Genomic DNA, 15,762 nt, shown 5'->3' on the forward strand with positions numbered 1-15,762 from the left:
CCATTTATCTGGCGCCTGATAAACAGCATCTCTGATACAAGTCTCTTTCTTAGAAACGGTTCCTCATCCAAGATCCCAATCAAATTCGTGGTTATTCAGCCTGTGGTCCGTGATCACGGACTTTTGCGCGGTGTTTCTTTTTATGTGATTTCTATGCTCCCTAATGCGTGTTCTCAACTGTCTGCTGGTCTGACCGACATAAGAGGCATTACAATTTTGACATGAAATTTTGTATACAACGTTATTATGCCAGTCTTTCTGCAGTGTGTCTTTATGCACGCGGATAAACGAGCGTAACTTATTCAAACCTGTGTAGGACATTTTTACATCTAGATCACGGATCACATGGCTAAACCGCTCGGAAAATTTGGGTATGTATGGGACATTAAAATATGCAACGCGGGCCGAATTAGTATCAGGTGTTCTGTTAGCGTCACCTGAATTATTATTTTTATTTCTCGCAAACAAAGTCCTAAGCCTTTCGCGAAGTGTTTCAAAAATCAGTTGCAATGGATACCCATTATCACGTAACACCCCAATGACCAATTCGAGGTTCTTTTGGTGATATCTTGGGTGTGATAACCAGAAAGCCCTATCTATTACGCCAAATATTGTGCCTCTCTTGTGGCAGAGAGGGTGACAGAAGTAATAATTCAAATATCTTCCCGAAAATGTTGGTTTATGGTACCAGTCGAATTCAACATATCCCCGGTTTAGAATGAATGTAACATCCAAAAAATCGAGTCTATTACCGCCCCTTTCCAAAGTGAACTGTAATCTATTATGACACGCGTTAAACTGTCTTAGTATCTCCTGGCTCGTTCCGGGAGGGACGGCCAACGCGATATCATCAACATAGCGTACGTAGATCGGGAGTTCAAAAGAAAGGTCTTCTATCACCCTGCTCTCCAAATCGCGCATGGTTAAATCGGCTACTATGGGAGACAGCGGAGAGCCCATGGGCGCTCCGAAGATTTGTTGATAGATTATGCTATCAAAAGTGAAAAAAGTTGAGTGAAGAACAAGCCGGATTGCCCCCAAAAATTCCACGCGCGGTATCGTACAGTTATTCTCTATGAAATTCCACCTCGCGGCTATGCCGTCGACTGCCAAATCCAATGGGATGTTAATGAATAGAGAGACCACATCCAGTGAAATAAGTTCACAATTGTCACCAATGTAAGTTCCATCGAGTTTGTTGACCAGTCGAAAGCTATTCACATGACTGTCCGCCGCCGGGACCGACTTGTATATGATTTTGTGGAGGAACGTCGCAAGACGGTGCAGCGGCGTGTTCAGTGAGGAGACGATGATTCGCAGGGGGCAGCCCGACTTGTGAATCTTAGGGAGCCCATAGGCTCTCGGCAGTACCCCCTCCGAACAATTCAACGACCTGTATGTCGTATCGGATATGTAATCTAAGTTTTTCCACCTTGTAAGCAATTCATGCAAACTGTTGATAATTCTTCTGGTGGGATCCTTCTTTACTCTAATGTAAGTATTTGTATCACCAAGGAGGGCCTTCATTTTTTCCAAATAAGATGTCTTTTCTAAGGCGACCGTTATATTGCCCTTATCGACTCGCATAAAAATGATATTAGGGTTATCGCGTATAAACGTTCTCGCTGCTAGGGACGCGCCCGAGAGCTCCTTATCAAACAAAGATTCTTCAGGGTTGCAACTGGCCAACTTGTTAACAATTGCCGACGACCTCTGGCGAACCAAAGGCCGAACGCCCACTTCCACTCTGTCGATACTATATTCTATACTTTTGATAAATTCCATAAGAGCTCGATCTTTATTCTTACTTAGTAAACAAAAATTGTCGCCCAGTTGCAAAACTCCCTGTATTTCTAATGGAATATCTGTTGAGGAAAGGTTTTTAAACCACTTCTCCCTGCTGTGCAAAGGGGAGACTGTGTGGTTGTCAAAGGATAAGGGGTTCAAGTTAATAGTAAAGGAGGAGGAAGTAGAAGGAGCGTTTAGGGGTGTGAAGGAAAATTCGGAACCCCCGGACGGTCGCGCACGACGCCCGTTGAACGGGATCAATGACGCGCCAAGATTAACGCCTTCCTGTTGATTACGTACCACAGAAAAATATTGGACTGGGCGAATATTAGCTCTAATCAATCGTTCTTTTTTGGCAATGAGCCAATTTAATTTCTTATACAATCTGCTACTTTCACTCACAAAGTGGAAACGAAGAGACCTGTTTTGTCTAGCAAAAAAACTCATTGCAGATGGTGATTGGTAGTGCGCGCGCGACGCTACGTGCCAGTCTGCAACCATGCGTACGCATCGCCTGAATACGCCTATGAGCATCACAGATCTCTACGTGTGTCATATTTTTGGTAAACCGATCAATAATATGATTCAACTTATTTATTGATCTAAAATGGTACAGATTGTTTTTGTAACATGCACCTCGGTCTAAGTGCGGCGGTGTAATGTTGTAGTTGAGGCAACTTTTGTGAGACACTCGTGCGTCGGACGCGTCCGCGTACGGTCGTGTGAACGGGTGATGGATGAATGTGTGAGGAAGAGTGAGCCCCCTTTCGGAAATTCCTCACTATACTCTTCATTAGAGTCCACATTTGAGTACCTCATGACATATTACTTCACTTTGTCTATTTAGTGGGGTATTGATCGGGGGGCTCACGGCTTTTAGCGCTGCGTGCGTCAGTATGTAGATTCCCCATTATTTATTGTACTAAATTTACTGAAGAAGGTCCAAAGAAAGGACCGAAACGTTTAGATTTAATAAATTTGTTATTTCAACAAGTTTGTGTTTATTATTTGCGTACCTACACCCCACGCGTGCCTCCTTCTGAATTTGTAATTTTATAATATTACTAGATTGGATATTTTTGGTGGGGTTTTCTTCTGATATGTATTCAAGAAATTCTGAGAAATATTCCTTATCATCATAATCATAGTTACTATTACTTACATGTTTCATGTACATTGCGATTGCAATTAATTTTAAATTATTTTTAAACTGTAGTGGATTAGGTATGACATTTTTCATTCTTAATTGAGAGAAGAGATTTTCAATACAGTCTTAAGTAAATCGGGAAGTCAAAATAAATTTAAATTTTCTTTTTTTAATGAGATATTCAGTTAAATCAATTATTGATTTTGTAGTGATTATAAAACCTCTTTGTACTGGCTTAAATTCACCTTTACCTATTTTTAATTGCATAAAAATATTAATAACTTCGTTTAAAAAATCAATATTATTATTATATGTATTTTCATATTTTGTACCAAGTGCTAATTTACAACTTCGTGAGGTTATAAGGGAAAACCATTTAGAAATTATTTTAACAAACCATGAAGTAGTGGAAAATTCTATATTATGTTCATTTGCTAATAATTTAAATGAACTGCTCACATCATTTGAAAAGACATTTCTAGCCTTGTTCACCTTCATTTTGTTAAAATTATTAGTGCATCTGATGTCATTTATTTGTAATTTGGGCGTTAATAAAAGTTCCGAATTATCTTGAATACTTATCAGTTCGTTGAAATGTCTTGTTTCTATTTTATTCGAAAATAATTTATATTGTAATACTAAATTGTCTGGTCTGGTTATCACTTTATTATTAATTAATGATTGCTTCAAATTTTTGAAAATATGTGGTGGGTCACCAAAGATATATAAAAAACGACTCGAATCAAATGGATGTACAATATAATTGACTATTTTACTACATTTTCCAGTGCTAATACCTAATAACCTTCATAGTCCAATGTTGCCAGGACCCATGTCTGATGTGATCAAATTCACACGAAAACCAATGTTTTCTGTTTTACATATTATCTGAAAAATAAGTTCTTTTAAAGTTTCACTATTAAAACTATTTCCAGTAAAATAGTATCCCACCACATGCTTCCACCTAGTAGCAATTCCAACAAGCATAAATACAAGGGCATGCGTTGCATTACCTTTTTCATTAGGAAATGTTATGTCGCCTATTAGCGATTCCATTAAAGGATCATAACTTTTTTGTGGTGTAATCGCCATTTCGTCGAATACTAATCCACACTCTAGATCTGTTTCTTCTTTAATATACTCTTTTTTATGTGTCAGAAATTCAAACATTTTATCGGAAATTCCAGGCTCACATTTAAAATTTTGTAACTTACGTCGCAAAGTTTGTAAACTTGGAAGTGGTATTCCTTGGCGATGGAGTTCCTCGTACCCATTAACTCCACAAGCAAACTTTAATTGTAGAGCTTGTTTAATTGTTGCATTAGACCAATTTCGAATACTTTTGTTTTTCTTTAATAAAGCATTAATTTGATCTTTTGTAAATAATGAATCTAATGCCTTTTTATATTTATCATTATTGATTTTATCTTGTAGGATTTGTACTTTATATTTTAATGTTTTAATTAGTTTTCGCTTTCTCATTAAATATAAATGTTGTTTTTTAATAGTATATTGTAATTTTTCGTTTTGCTTAAGTTTTAATGTATCTGTAGAAACAGCACATGTCGCTGAAGATGTACTAGGTTCAGAAATATTTGTGTCATTTATAATCTGAAAAACAAATTACACATTAATATATAATATATAATATATTATCCCAAGTAGCAAAATTAGTCATTTTGATGTAATTTGATGTTAAAATGACGTCAAAATGACTAATTTTACTACCTGTGATATAAGTATATATAAACTTCGTTACAATTCATTATTTTAATACTAACTTGATATTTTTTATTTTCAGCATCATTATTTAGATCATCACATCAAAATACACTGGAACTGAATTAAGTGCTATCATCAATTTGATTTTCTATTTGCTGTGCCTTATTTCTGTCAGTCACATTCATGTCATCTATAATCTGGAAAATATTTTACATATTAATATATAATATAGAAGTATATAAACTTTGTAACGATTCATTATTTCAATACTAACTTGATATTTTTTATTTCCAGCATCGTTATTTTGTTCATTACACGAGGATGCACTAGAACTAGATTGTGTGTTACTATTCATTTTATTCTGCATTTGTATTTTATTTTTTATAAAAAAACCGAATATTGTGGGTATTGCAATTGGTTTTAATTTTTGTTTGTGGTCAGCTCTTTGCTCCCACATTTCTGGTTTGAAGTGTACCTTTAATAGAAATTATATTAATTATTTTTTTAAATCATTTTTTATTGTTATAAAAGAATTAGAAAATAATTAGAAACTTACTTCACAAAGACATGAATTATTCGTTGGCAACCAATTTTCACGACCAACATTTTGTACCCATACAGCTCGACGTTGCGGATCTTTCGGGAATACTTTCATTATATATCCTTTGGAGGATGAATTATTACAAAATGGAGCTGCACATCCACCCATTTTTGTAATAAACACTTTGATTCACGGAGGTTATGTTTACCATATGGATGACAACTAGAGAGAGAGAAATGATAGATATATATCATAATGTATATTGCTTTCTCTCTCGTAGGATTTTGACAAAACATTATGGCGGACACTTGTTGGCCAGACTCTGATTAGAGGGTCTTTAGACAACAAGATAGTGGACAATTCACAAATCCTTGCGCTAAACGGACATACTAAAGTTTGTACCATATATTTTTACTATTCGACGGGTGGTGCTCTAGCTCTATGTACTTCGTGTATGATCTCAAGACTTCGGGCACATGTATGCTGTTCGGAAGCATGTAATTAAATCACATGATGCAGTGGATAGTCGATGGTGCTGCAATTGTAAAAATCCATTGTATATAATAATTCCATGTGATATGTGCCCAGTTTGTACGCAGTGACATAGTAGTGAGAAAAAAAATGGAAAACATTGAGCAGACTGAACGCGACCTGTTGGAGCGGTCCCATCAAGTCGTTACCTTGGGCGAGTATTTTGAATGGGCGCTGCGCTGCGAGGAATTTATCAAACTGCTCGAAGAAAACAGTCGTGTCAAGCGTCCGCGACTCTCGATTGGATATAGACAATCTTTGGTTGCTAGAATCGCGCGACTCGAGGGTGCAAAAACTCGATTGAGGAGACAATTTATATCCAGTGGTGGTAATTACAGTGGCGAAAATAACGCGGGAAGACTCGTTTGGCGAGAGATCGATACCGCGTTCGAAAACCATATACTGACCGGTGCGGTGATTAACGCAGACTATATCGAACCGCGACAATTTTTGGAAGACGCTAATAGTGTAGTATTTGAGCAAGTGCAAGACGTTATAAAAATACACAACTGTGTAAAAGTAAATACTGTGTTAGTAGTGATATTAGTCCAATTCTAATCCAGGTCCTCTGAGGGGCGAAGGAAACCTGCCGCGGGGGAATGACGTCAAGGCGGGGAGGGGGAAGCGTCCGCGAGGGGTTCCGCGGGAAGAGGGGAGGACGTCCGCGTGGGGTCCGCGGGGAGGGGGAAGCGTCCGCGAGGGGTTCGCGGGGGGAGGACCGCGTAGAGGTTCGTTGGCAAGGGGTCCGCGGGGAGAGGGGAACGCGAAGGAGAGCGCACGTGAGAGAGATAGTACGAGGCGCACGCGAGCGAGAGATAGATAGCGCAAGAGAGGTGTTGCAGCGAAGGAAAATAGCGTCCGCGAGATAGTGTGAGATGGAGAGGTAACGAGGAGAGAGAGATAGCGCGACGACAAGATGACGCGAGGCGTACGCGAGAGGCGTTCGCAAGAGAGTTTTTTTTCTATTAATAATAATTTAATGATAATAATTCTTATGCTATTCTAATATTAGGGATGTAAGGAGAGGAAGGAATTTTAAAATAAATACATTTAATGATAATTTTTTTTTCTTTTTTTTTTTTTTTAGGACTTCCGTTTCCGGTGTGAGAGTGACAGTCACGAGTAAAATCGGTGCGAATTTTGTGAGTGTAAGGAGCGAGATTAAGGAGAGAAAGGAGTGAGAGAGTAGTAAGAGTGAAAGAGTGAAGTGAGTGGAGTAAGGGAAAGTGTAGGAGAGAGAGAGAAGAAACAGATTAAAAGGGGGGAGGAAAGAATGTATGGTAAGGGAAATAAGGGAACCATGGCGGGAGAAGGTCAGAGAGATATTAGGAGAAGAAGGGGAGGGAGAGGAATGGTTAAAAGAACTGGAAAGGGTAAGAGAGAATGAAGGAGTGGTTGAGTAAGGGATGAATGAAGGAACGGATAGAAAACTGAAATATGTAAACGGAAACGGAAGTCCGATTAGGGTTTAGGAATTAGCTTAGGGCGGAGATGTGTATGTATGCGTATAGTTAGGAGGCGTGTTGTAAAAGATTTACTTTGTTGCGTGGCGAGTAAGCGATGTAATGCGAAGAAATAAGAAGCGAGCGTTTAGTTATAGCTTATTTATAATTTTTGTATTTTTTGTATATTTTTTATCTTTATTTTTACTGTTATTTTCTTTGTATGATTATTAGTATTATATTTTTATAATTTTATTTTTTTTATGTTTATTTCTTTTGTAATTTCCACGCGGGGAAAAGAATTTGTACGGATAACGGGGATAACTCCCTTATGTAATCTCTTTGGAGACACAATAGATATATCTATCTATCTATAGAATTTTTTAAATTATATATATATATATATATATATATATAATCCGGTGGGTGCTGGGAGTCCTCTCCGGGACAGTCCGCACCAGATTGACAAAAATATTTTTATTAATTCGGTGGGTGCTGGGAGTCCTCTCCGGGATAGTCCGCACCAGATTGACAAAAATATTTTTATTAATCCGGTGGGTGCTGGGAGTCCTCTCCGGGATAGTCCGCACCAGATTGACAAAAATATTTTTATTAATCCGGTGGGTGCTAGAAGTCCTCTCCGGGACAGTCCGCACCAGATTGACAAAAATATTTTTATTAATCCGGTGAGTGCTGGGAGTCCTCTCCGGGATAGTCCGCACCAGATTGACAAAAATATTTTTATTAATCCGGTGGGTGCTGGGAGTCCTCTTCGGAATAGTCCGCACCAGATTGACAAAAATATATTTATTAATCCGGTGGGTGCTGGGAGTCTTCTCCGGGATAGTCCGCACCAGATTGACAAAAATGTCCTTTCTGGGACAGTTTTGAATAAGCTTTCACTAATAATGATTTATGCTAAATAATAAGACACAATGTTACATTAAATATAATATTTAAACTGTATAATACTGAACCTAAGTAAATCAAACTAAATTTAATTTGTAGTGGAAGTGGTTTACCAATACAATATTATGGTTATTGCTTATTTTCTTTGTTTCGACAATTTTCACTTCACTGTCTACTATAAAACTGATATATAGTGAGATAATTATATGATGTATAGTTTTATAGTAAGATAACTACACACTTAAAGTTTTATAAGTATTGAAATATTTCTGAATTTTTCCGTTTTAAAAACAAACAAATTATTTTAAGTTGTATATTTCACAATATTATATTATATTATTATATATACAGATTGTAGAGTAGACATTGCCCCAGAAGTGCATGTATATTAATTATTTGCTTATTAAGTTTAATTCAAATTTTATAATTTCTATACTTGAGGTACGTTTTTATTTTCTAAGATTTGGTATTCTTTTATTGATTTATGTTACAAATGATGTTTTATTAATGTTTTCGAAGTATAGATTTTTCAAGTTTTTTAATGCGTTATTTACTTGCTTAAAAATATGATTGTTAAGTTGAAGCGTAATTGTTAAGTTGATAACGTTGAAATGTATGTAAATGTACACTGTGCATTTTTGGGGCAATATATATATGTGTGTGTGTGTGTAACTTTTTGCGTGAATGCGTAACTGCGGAATTAATAAGAGAAAGAGAGAGAGAGAAAGGAAATCATATAAGCCATATTTTTTAAATTTAAGAATCGTATGTCTAAATACCTAAGAAACTGAACCTAAGATAGATAGATTTGAAGTATATAATATATACAAAATGGAGTACAGAAATACAAAAGTCTGGATACAGTCGAATGTCTCGTAAACAATACATTTAAGAAAAAAATGTTTCAAAAATTGTAAAGTTTAAAAATATCTATTTACAGATCTTATCACTTTGACTTTGGGTTACATTGCCAAGGTCATCAGGATAAGATTATCTTGAATTTTTTAAATGGAATCATCTTTTTTAAAAAATGGTTTTATTTAAATATGGTGATTTTATTTAAAAAATTCAATTCATGATTTTGTACGTCTTGATTTTGACAACTCTACTCAAGGTTAAAGTGATAAGATCTGCAAATAAATATTCTTAAACCCTACAATTTTTATTTGAAATTTTTTCTCTGTTTAAGAGGTATTCTTTAAGAGATATTCAATTGTATCCAGACTTTTGGCCCTGTATAATATTCTGCTTATAATTATTATTGATATGTTTTTAACCGTTTTTAAACGTTTATAAATTCTGCAATTTTACGATATTAGTGTGCGCGTATTGTGTTCCAAATAACTAAACAGATTAATCTTAATCCCTCTGCGTTTAACTTTAACTTCTAATAAGTTCTTTTTATAATAATTCTAAATTCTTTTTGTTCAATTAATTTCTATTTCTTTTTGTATTAATTCTGCTTATTAATGAAGCAGGAAAGTGAAAACGTATGCATTACATTGAAAGAAATAAAAACTATTGTTTTTCAAAAGATATTTAAAATTTAATTTTAATAAACCTTATTACCAATGCCTATCCTTTAAGGAATATACATAGAATATTGTATGGATATCCATACAGAAATCTAATAAATATCCATTATACATACATTAGATATCTATATAAATATTAACTGAATATTAATGTAGATGTCCAATGGATATTGACCGACATATTCTGTGAATATTTATGAAACATTTAATGGATATTCACATAAAAATCTAATAAATATTCACTATTCATGCAATGGATATCTACAGAAATATTCACTGGATATTATATAAATATCTACTAGATATTTATGTAGATATCTTATAGATATTTATGCGAACTCTAATGAATATCTAATATGCATATAATAGATATTGATATAGATGTCCAATGGATATTGATTTACATATTCTGTGAATATTTACGGGACATGGAATGAATATCCACGCAAAAATCTAATGAATATCCAGTATACATACAATAAATATCTACAGAAATATTCACTGAATATTGTATGGATATCTAATGGATATTTATGTAGATATCTTATGGATATCTATGAGATCTCGAATGGCGGACATTTTGATATCTAAAGTACGTCTAATAGCTGTTTCTTATATATTCGTGGATATCCATAATATCCATTGTGGATATCCATTAGATATCTAATAGATATTATTTTCTGTGTAGGCAGAAATGCGAAACTTGCGAACAGATTGATATAAATAATTCTTTTAATCTAATGATACATTTATCTCAATCTCATAATATCTCGGTACCTTCTGAACATATACCAACGGAGTAAGAGAAACATCGATAAATTGATTTATTACTATTTTGTTTTCTTTCAATCATTAATAATAAAAAAATGTATTTTATGCAATGAACAAAATTATGCATAATGAATAATAATATATAAAATTTAGATTTGTAGAATATGTTTATTACAAATGTAAATATTTGAGTCAACTTAACTTATAATTAGTTAATATTTATTAGTTTTATTATTAGTTTATGTTTGACAAATGTATAATGAACAAATCTATGGCAGTCCGATGGGTTCCCCGCTATCACCTATTCTAGCTGATATGGTCATGGATGACCTCGAAACTCATTGCTTAAACTCGTTGAATGTCAAGGTTCCTGTTTATTATAGATACGTAGACGATATTTTCGCCATAGTACCACACACAAAAATAGATGAAATAGTTACTATCTTTAACAACTACCATGAACGTTTAAACTTTACATACGAGATTGAATGTAATATATCCATCAATTTTTTAAACACCACTGTTATCCGACATGGCAACAATCTTATAACTGACTGGTTTAGAAAACCCACATGGTCGGGTAGATACATAAACTTTTTTCGAACCATCCTTTCAAATACAAAATCAATACCATTTATAATTTAGTTGACCATGCTGTTTTACTTGCTGATTATCAATTTCACGGAAAAAATATAAAGATAGTAAAAAACATTTTACGTAACAATGGGTTCCCTAAAGAAATCATTGAACGTTCCATATCACGAAGAATCAATATCTTGAAATATCGAAAAAGCAATTATAATGACACCATTGATAACGTGGAGAGTAGCAGTAGTAAAGATAAAGAAAAAAGAAAAACAAATCATTACATTTCTCTACCATATGTAAAAGGTATAAGTGAAGATATCAAATGGGCATTAAAACATAATGATTTAAATGTCGTCTACAAAATACCAAAAAAACACATTAATTAAGCGTGGTAAAGACAATTTATCTAAAGACTTTAGAACTAATATAATATATAAAATTGACTGTAATGATTGTATAGCCTCTTATACATATAGGCCAAACAAAAAGACATCTTTGTACGCGTATGAAAGAACATTTCAACAATATAAAATTACATCCGACATGTCACTCAGTCGTAAGCAAACATAGAGTGGAACTAGGACATGAATTCGATTGGAAATCTGCTAATATATTGCATTGCGAAAAACATGTAAAGAAGAGAGAAATAGCCGAAATGTTTTTTATTAAAAAATTTGACAATACATTTAATTCACAGAAGGACATTGAAAGTTTGACTAATATTTATGACAAAATAATAAAGGTCGCTTAGTCTGTTTTTACCTGCTATTTTAAATTAGTTCTTGACGAATGTTTATAGTGACAACATGTGTTTCTTTCTCTCTTCTACTTATAATCTCTAAAATTTTTTTTTCTTCATTGAATTTACAAGTAAGTTGATTTCCCCTTGATTGATTTATTGTTTCTTATTATTATTCCATACCTAATTTTATATATAAAAATTGTAGTGCACTTCACTTGAGAAGGACCACAACCACATGGTCCAAACGTTATGAATTTGGAAATAAAGAATATTTGCTAGTTTGGTCAAACAAATCCTGTATATTTTTTAAGTTTATAAATAATAATTTTAAAAAATCCGTTATAGTTATGTTATTATAGTTCCATAGGTTTTCACTCTTATTATATTGTGAGTTCTTCCTATATAATTCTTTACCATTTTTTTAAGTGATTGTCTCATCTCGTCCCATATCTGAAAGAAAATTAAACATGAGCAATTATTAAATGTGGATAAAGCTCTGATTATACACACACAAATTAAAACATAGAAACTACATAATTTTTTCTGTCAATGCATAAAAAAACATTTCATTGACTCATATCTTTGCCAAAGTTACAAATATATTTTAGTATTAAAATAAATAGAATTCACATATGAATAATTGCCAACCTGTATAGCATTTATTACTTTGTTGTCGTGTAAATAAGAACTGCCATACCAATGTATGCAGACAAGCTGATATTTGTCACAATTTATTTTAAAACATTCTCCTTTTTGAATTATAGCACTGAAAACAACATAAATTAATATATATATATTTGCAGGATAAGAAAGTAAAAGAATTACTGAACGGTTCAGATAATTTCAAATATAAATTATATTGTACTAATTATTCTGGTTCATATCGATAGTGTGTTGGTAAGTTGGGCAACTTTATCACATCGCAACGTAAACCAAGTCTTCTGGCCACGCTATGATATATTATGTATAAAACAATTTTTTGGCCACATTTATTTTTCAAGACCTATTACAGATATTACAAAAGTTAATTAAAGCGAGAGTATGTTTAATATGTATAACAAACATATGCTCACACAGCAATAGTTGGCCATAATTATAATAAGATCTATAATAACTTACATTATCTATACACATGTTCTCAAAATTTCTATATATATAATGCATGATCGAAAGTTTAATTTGTCAAATATATATTCGTAGAGCATATCCATTATTTGCTTTTCTTCAGCATCATTCCATATATTCTCATCGAAATTGTTGTTTTTCCAATAGTCTAATGTTTCAGCGGACGTCTAGAATATTGGATGATCGGGATGCTTTTCCTTGAGGCATTTCATTACCTCATGTGCCATTTTATCTAATGATGCTTTCACCTCCGAGTAAGATACACACTTTTGGGGTTGAATAAATTGTGCCATAAAAACAGCAGTTATTTCTAAAAGCTGCATTTTGCCAGGTTCTTCTAGAAATATTTTCCATTCTTGTCTCGTTTCGTGTAGTCTTCTATAGTGAGATCTCTTTATATTGCAATAATTCTCGATTAAATCGCGATTGGTTTTTCTGAAAAATTTATATATTAAGTATACAATAAATATATTAATCTATGAAGACAATAGTACTATAATATATGTATATCGAAATTCTACCGTGGTGATTGTGTAAGCAAATTGTAAAACTCATCAGTTAATAACATTTGAGAAAAGTAATATTTTTTGTTATCTTCGTCCTTCTTATTAAATTTATTTAAATTTTTGGAATGTTTCGCCAATAAGATAGATGTGTCAAATTGTATGAAATAATCGAGTGATGTCTCGTCATTATTAGATAATTTATTATCAAAATAATGTTCATAAATTATATGAGACATAATTTCGTAATTGCTTCGAACATTTTATGCCTTCTTCTAGAAAGTTTATGGGTTTCTTTCTCTCTTGTTCATCTTCGTCAAATTCTTTTAGAAGAAATTCCTTAAACTTCGTATAATATAATATCGCAGAAGGCCATCTGCAATACAAACAACAAATATTTTAAAAAGATTTCAAAATTACAATAAACAATTCTATTGCATCAGTATTTAATTTTTACATAATACATATTTTTAATGCATATTTAAAATATTAGTCAAAATATAAATCATTTTGTTTTAAGATAAAAATATAAAAAATATTATTTTTAAGTTTTTATTGCAATTAAATTTTAAACTAAAAATATACAACAATAAATACAATAAACAACGCAGTATTTACGTACACTTTTACAACTTTTTGTGCAGAATATTGTGAGAAATCGATTACATAAAAAAAATATAATGGTTGCATTTAAAAAATTCAAAGTGATTATGTTTTATTATCTTATATATTATACATATATAGTTTTTCATTATATTATAAAAATGTGTAGAAAAATGGGTAAATAAAAGTCAAAATGTGAAAATAAGCATTATTTTTAAAAATCTTTTTACATTGATACTTGTCTCGCAAATAACAATTTCCCAAAAAAATTTTTTAATTTAATATAGTTTAATTTTATACATTAATAAAAATAATGTCTGCACACAGTTTAAGTAAAATTGACCATCTCGAACGCGAGATAATCATCGTTATCAAAATTTGCACTTTTTCTATGTATTTCATACACATAAATAGCGTAATAAAATCTTATATTTTACGTTTGGAGCTGACTTGACAACTTTGGCAAGATTTGGCATTGTCTGGCAGAGCGCTAACATATCAGTAAAACCTCCGCTCGTTTAATTATTAGTGAATGCCACACCATAAGTAGCACATGAAGCTTTAAAACGTCTGCGATAACGTTGTCGTAGCTTAAACTGCAGCATTTTTGTCTACCACAGCTACTGCCACAACGTCATTGTGACGTTTTGACAAAGTTGTAGCAGCAAAAATGGGACAACATTTTTAGGCTTTGAAAATGATGTCACAGCTATATGGTTGCACAGCTATTTTGCTGTAAAGACGTTGTCATAGCCACATTAGTCGGAGTAAAGATATAAAAATAACGGATATAATTAATAAATGGATAATGTTTTTCATATGGTAAATTAATATTCAATAAAAGTTAAATTTTAATTTTAAAATTATGTAAAAAGATTGAAAAGAATATTTTTAAAAAATTTTTACTTTAACTGGGATTGAACTTCTGACAACCCGAAACCTTCGCTTCAAAAACTTAGGTAAACTTAGATTAAAAAAAAGATTAATTAATCATTGCAAATTATTACAATTTATAACTTACATATAAGTATACTAAAGCGGACGCAAATTCATAAGTACAGTGATTACAGAACTACATACAAATCCTTAAGTAATCATTTTAGAGCCGCATAAATGAACGCATTAGGTCCGCTGACCATCGCTGATATATGCAAAATTTAACATAAAAACTGATAGTCATGTTACTCCTTGCCTTTCTTAATAGTTGTCATGATGTCTTTACAATCATTAATACAGCTAAAATAGCTGTGGCTAAATTTTTGCTTTTTATTATTGCTATCACAACAAATTCATAGCAATTAATGCAGCTAAAATCGCTGTGGCTAGTTTTGGTTTTCTTTATTGCTGTCACAACGACTCTACAGCTTTTTATACAGCTAAAATAACTGTGGCTACATTTTGGCTTTTCTGATCGCTGTCACAGCGACTTTACAGCTATTAATACAGCTAAAATAGCTGTGGCTACATTTTGGCTTTTCTGATCGCTGTCACAGCGACTTTACAGCTGTTAATACAGCTAAAATAGCTTTGGCTACATTTTGGCTTTTCTGATCGCTGTCACAGCGACTTTACAGCTGTTAATACAGCTAAAATAGCTGTGGCTGTATTTTGACTTTTTTATTAACTATCACAGCGCTTTTGCAGTTAAAAATCCAGCAAAATAGCATTTGCTGCCAAATAGATATAATTAAGGCTGGCAGGGCGTTATACCAGCTACATTTTTGCTGTCGCAGCGAATATAGCCAGACTGTGTTACTTGGGGCATTTATATGCATATATGAGGCGCAAGCATGCCCTGATATGTATTATTTTAAC

The sequence above is a fragment of the Prenolepis imparis genome, unplaced genomic scaffold (assembly GCF_030444845.1).
Source record: "Prenolepis imparis isolate NDT839.2.m4 unplaced genomic scaffold, iyPreImpa1.0 SCAF_80, whole genome shotgun sequence".
NCBI classification, from domain to species: Eukaryota; Metazoa; Arthropoda; class Insecta; order Hymenoptera; family Formicidae; genus Prenolepis; species Prenolepis imparis.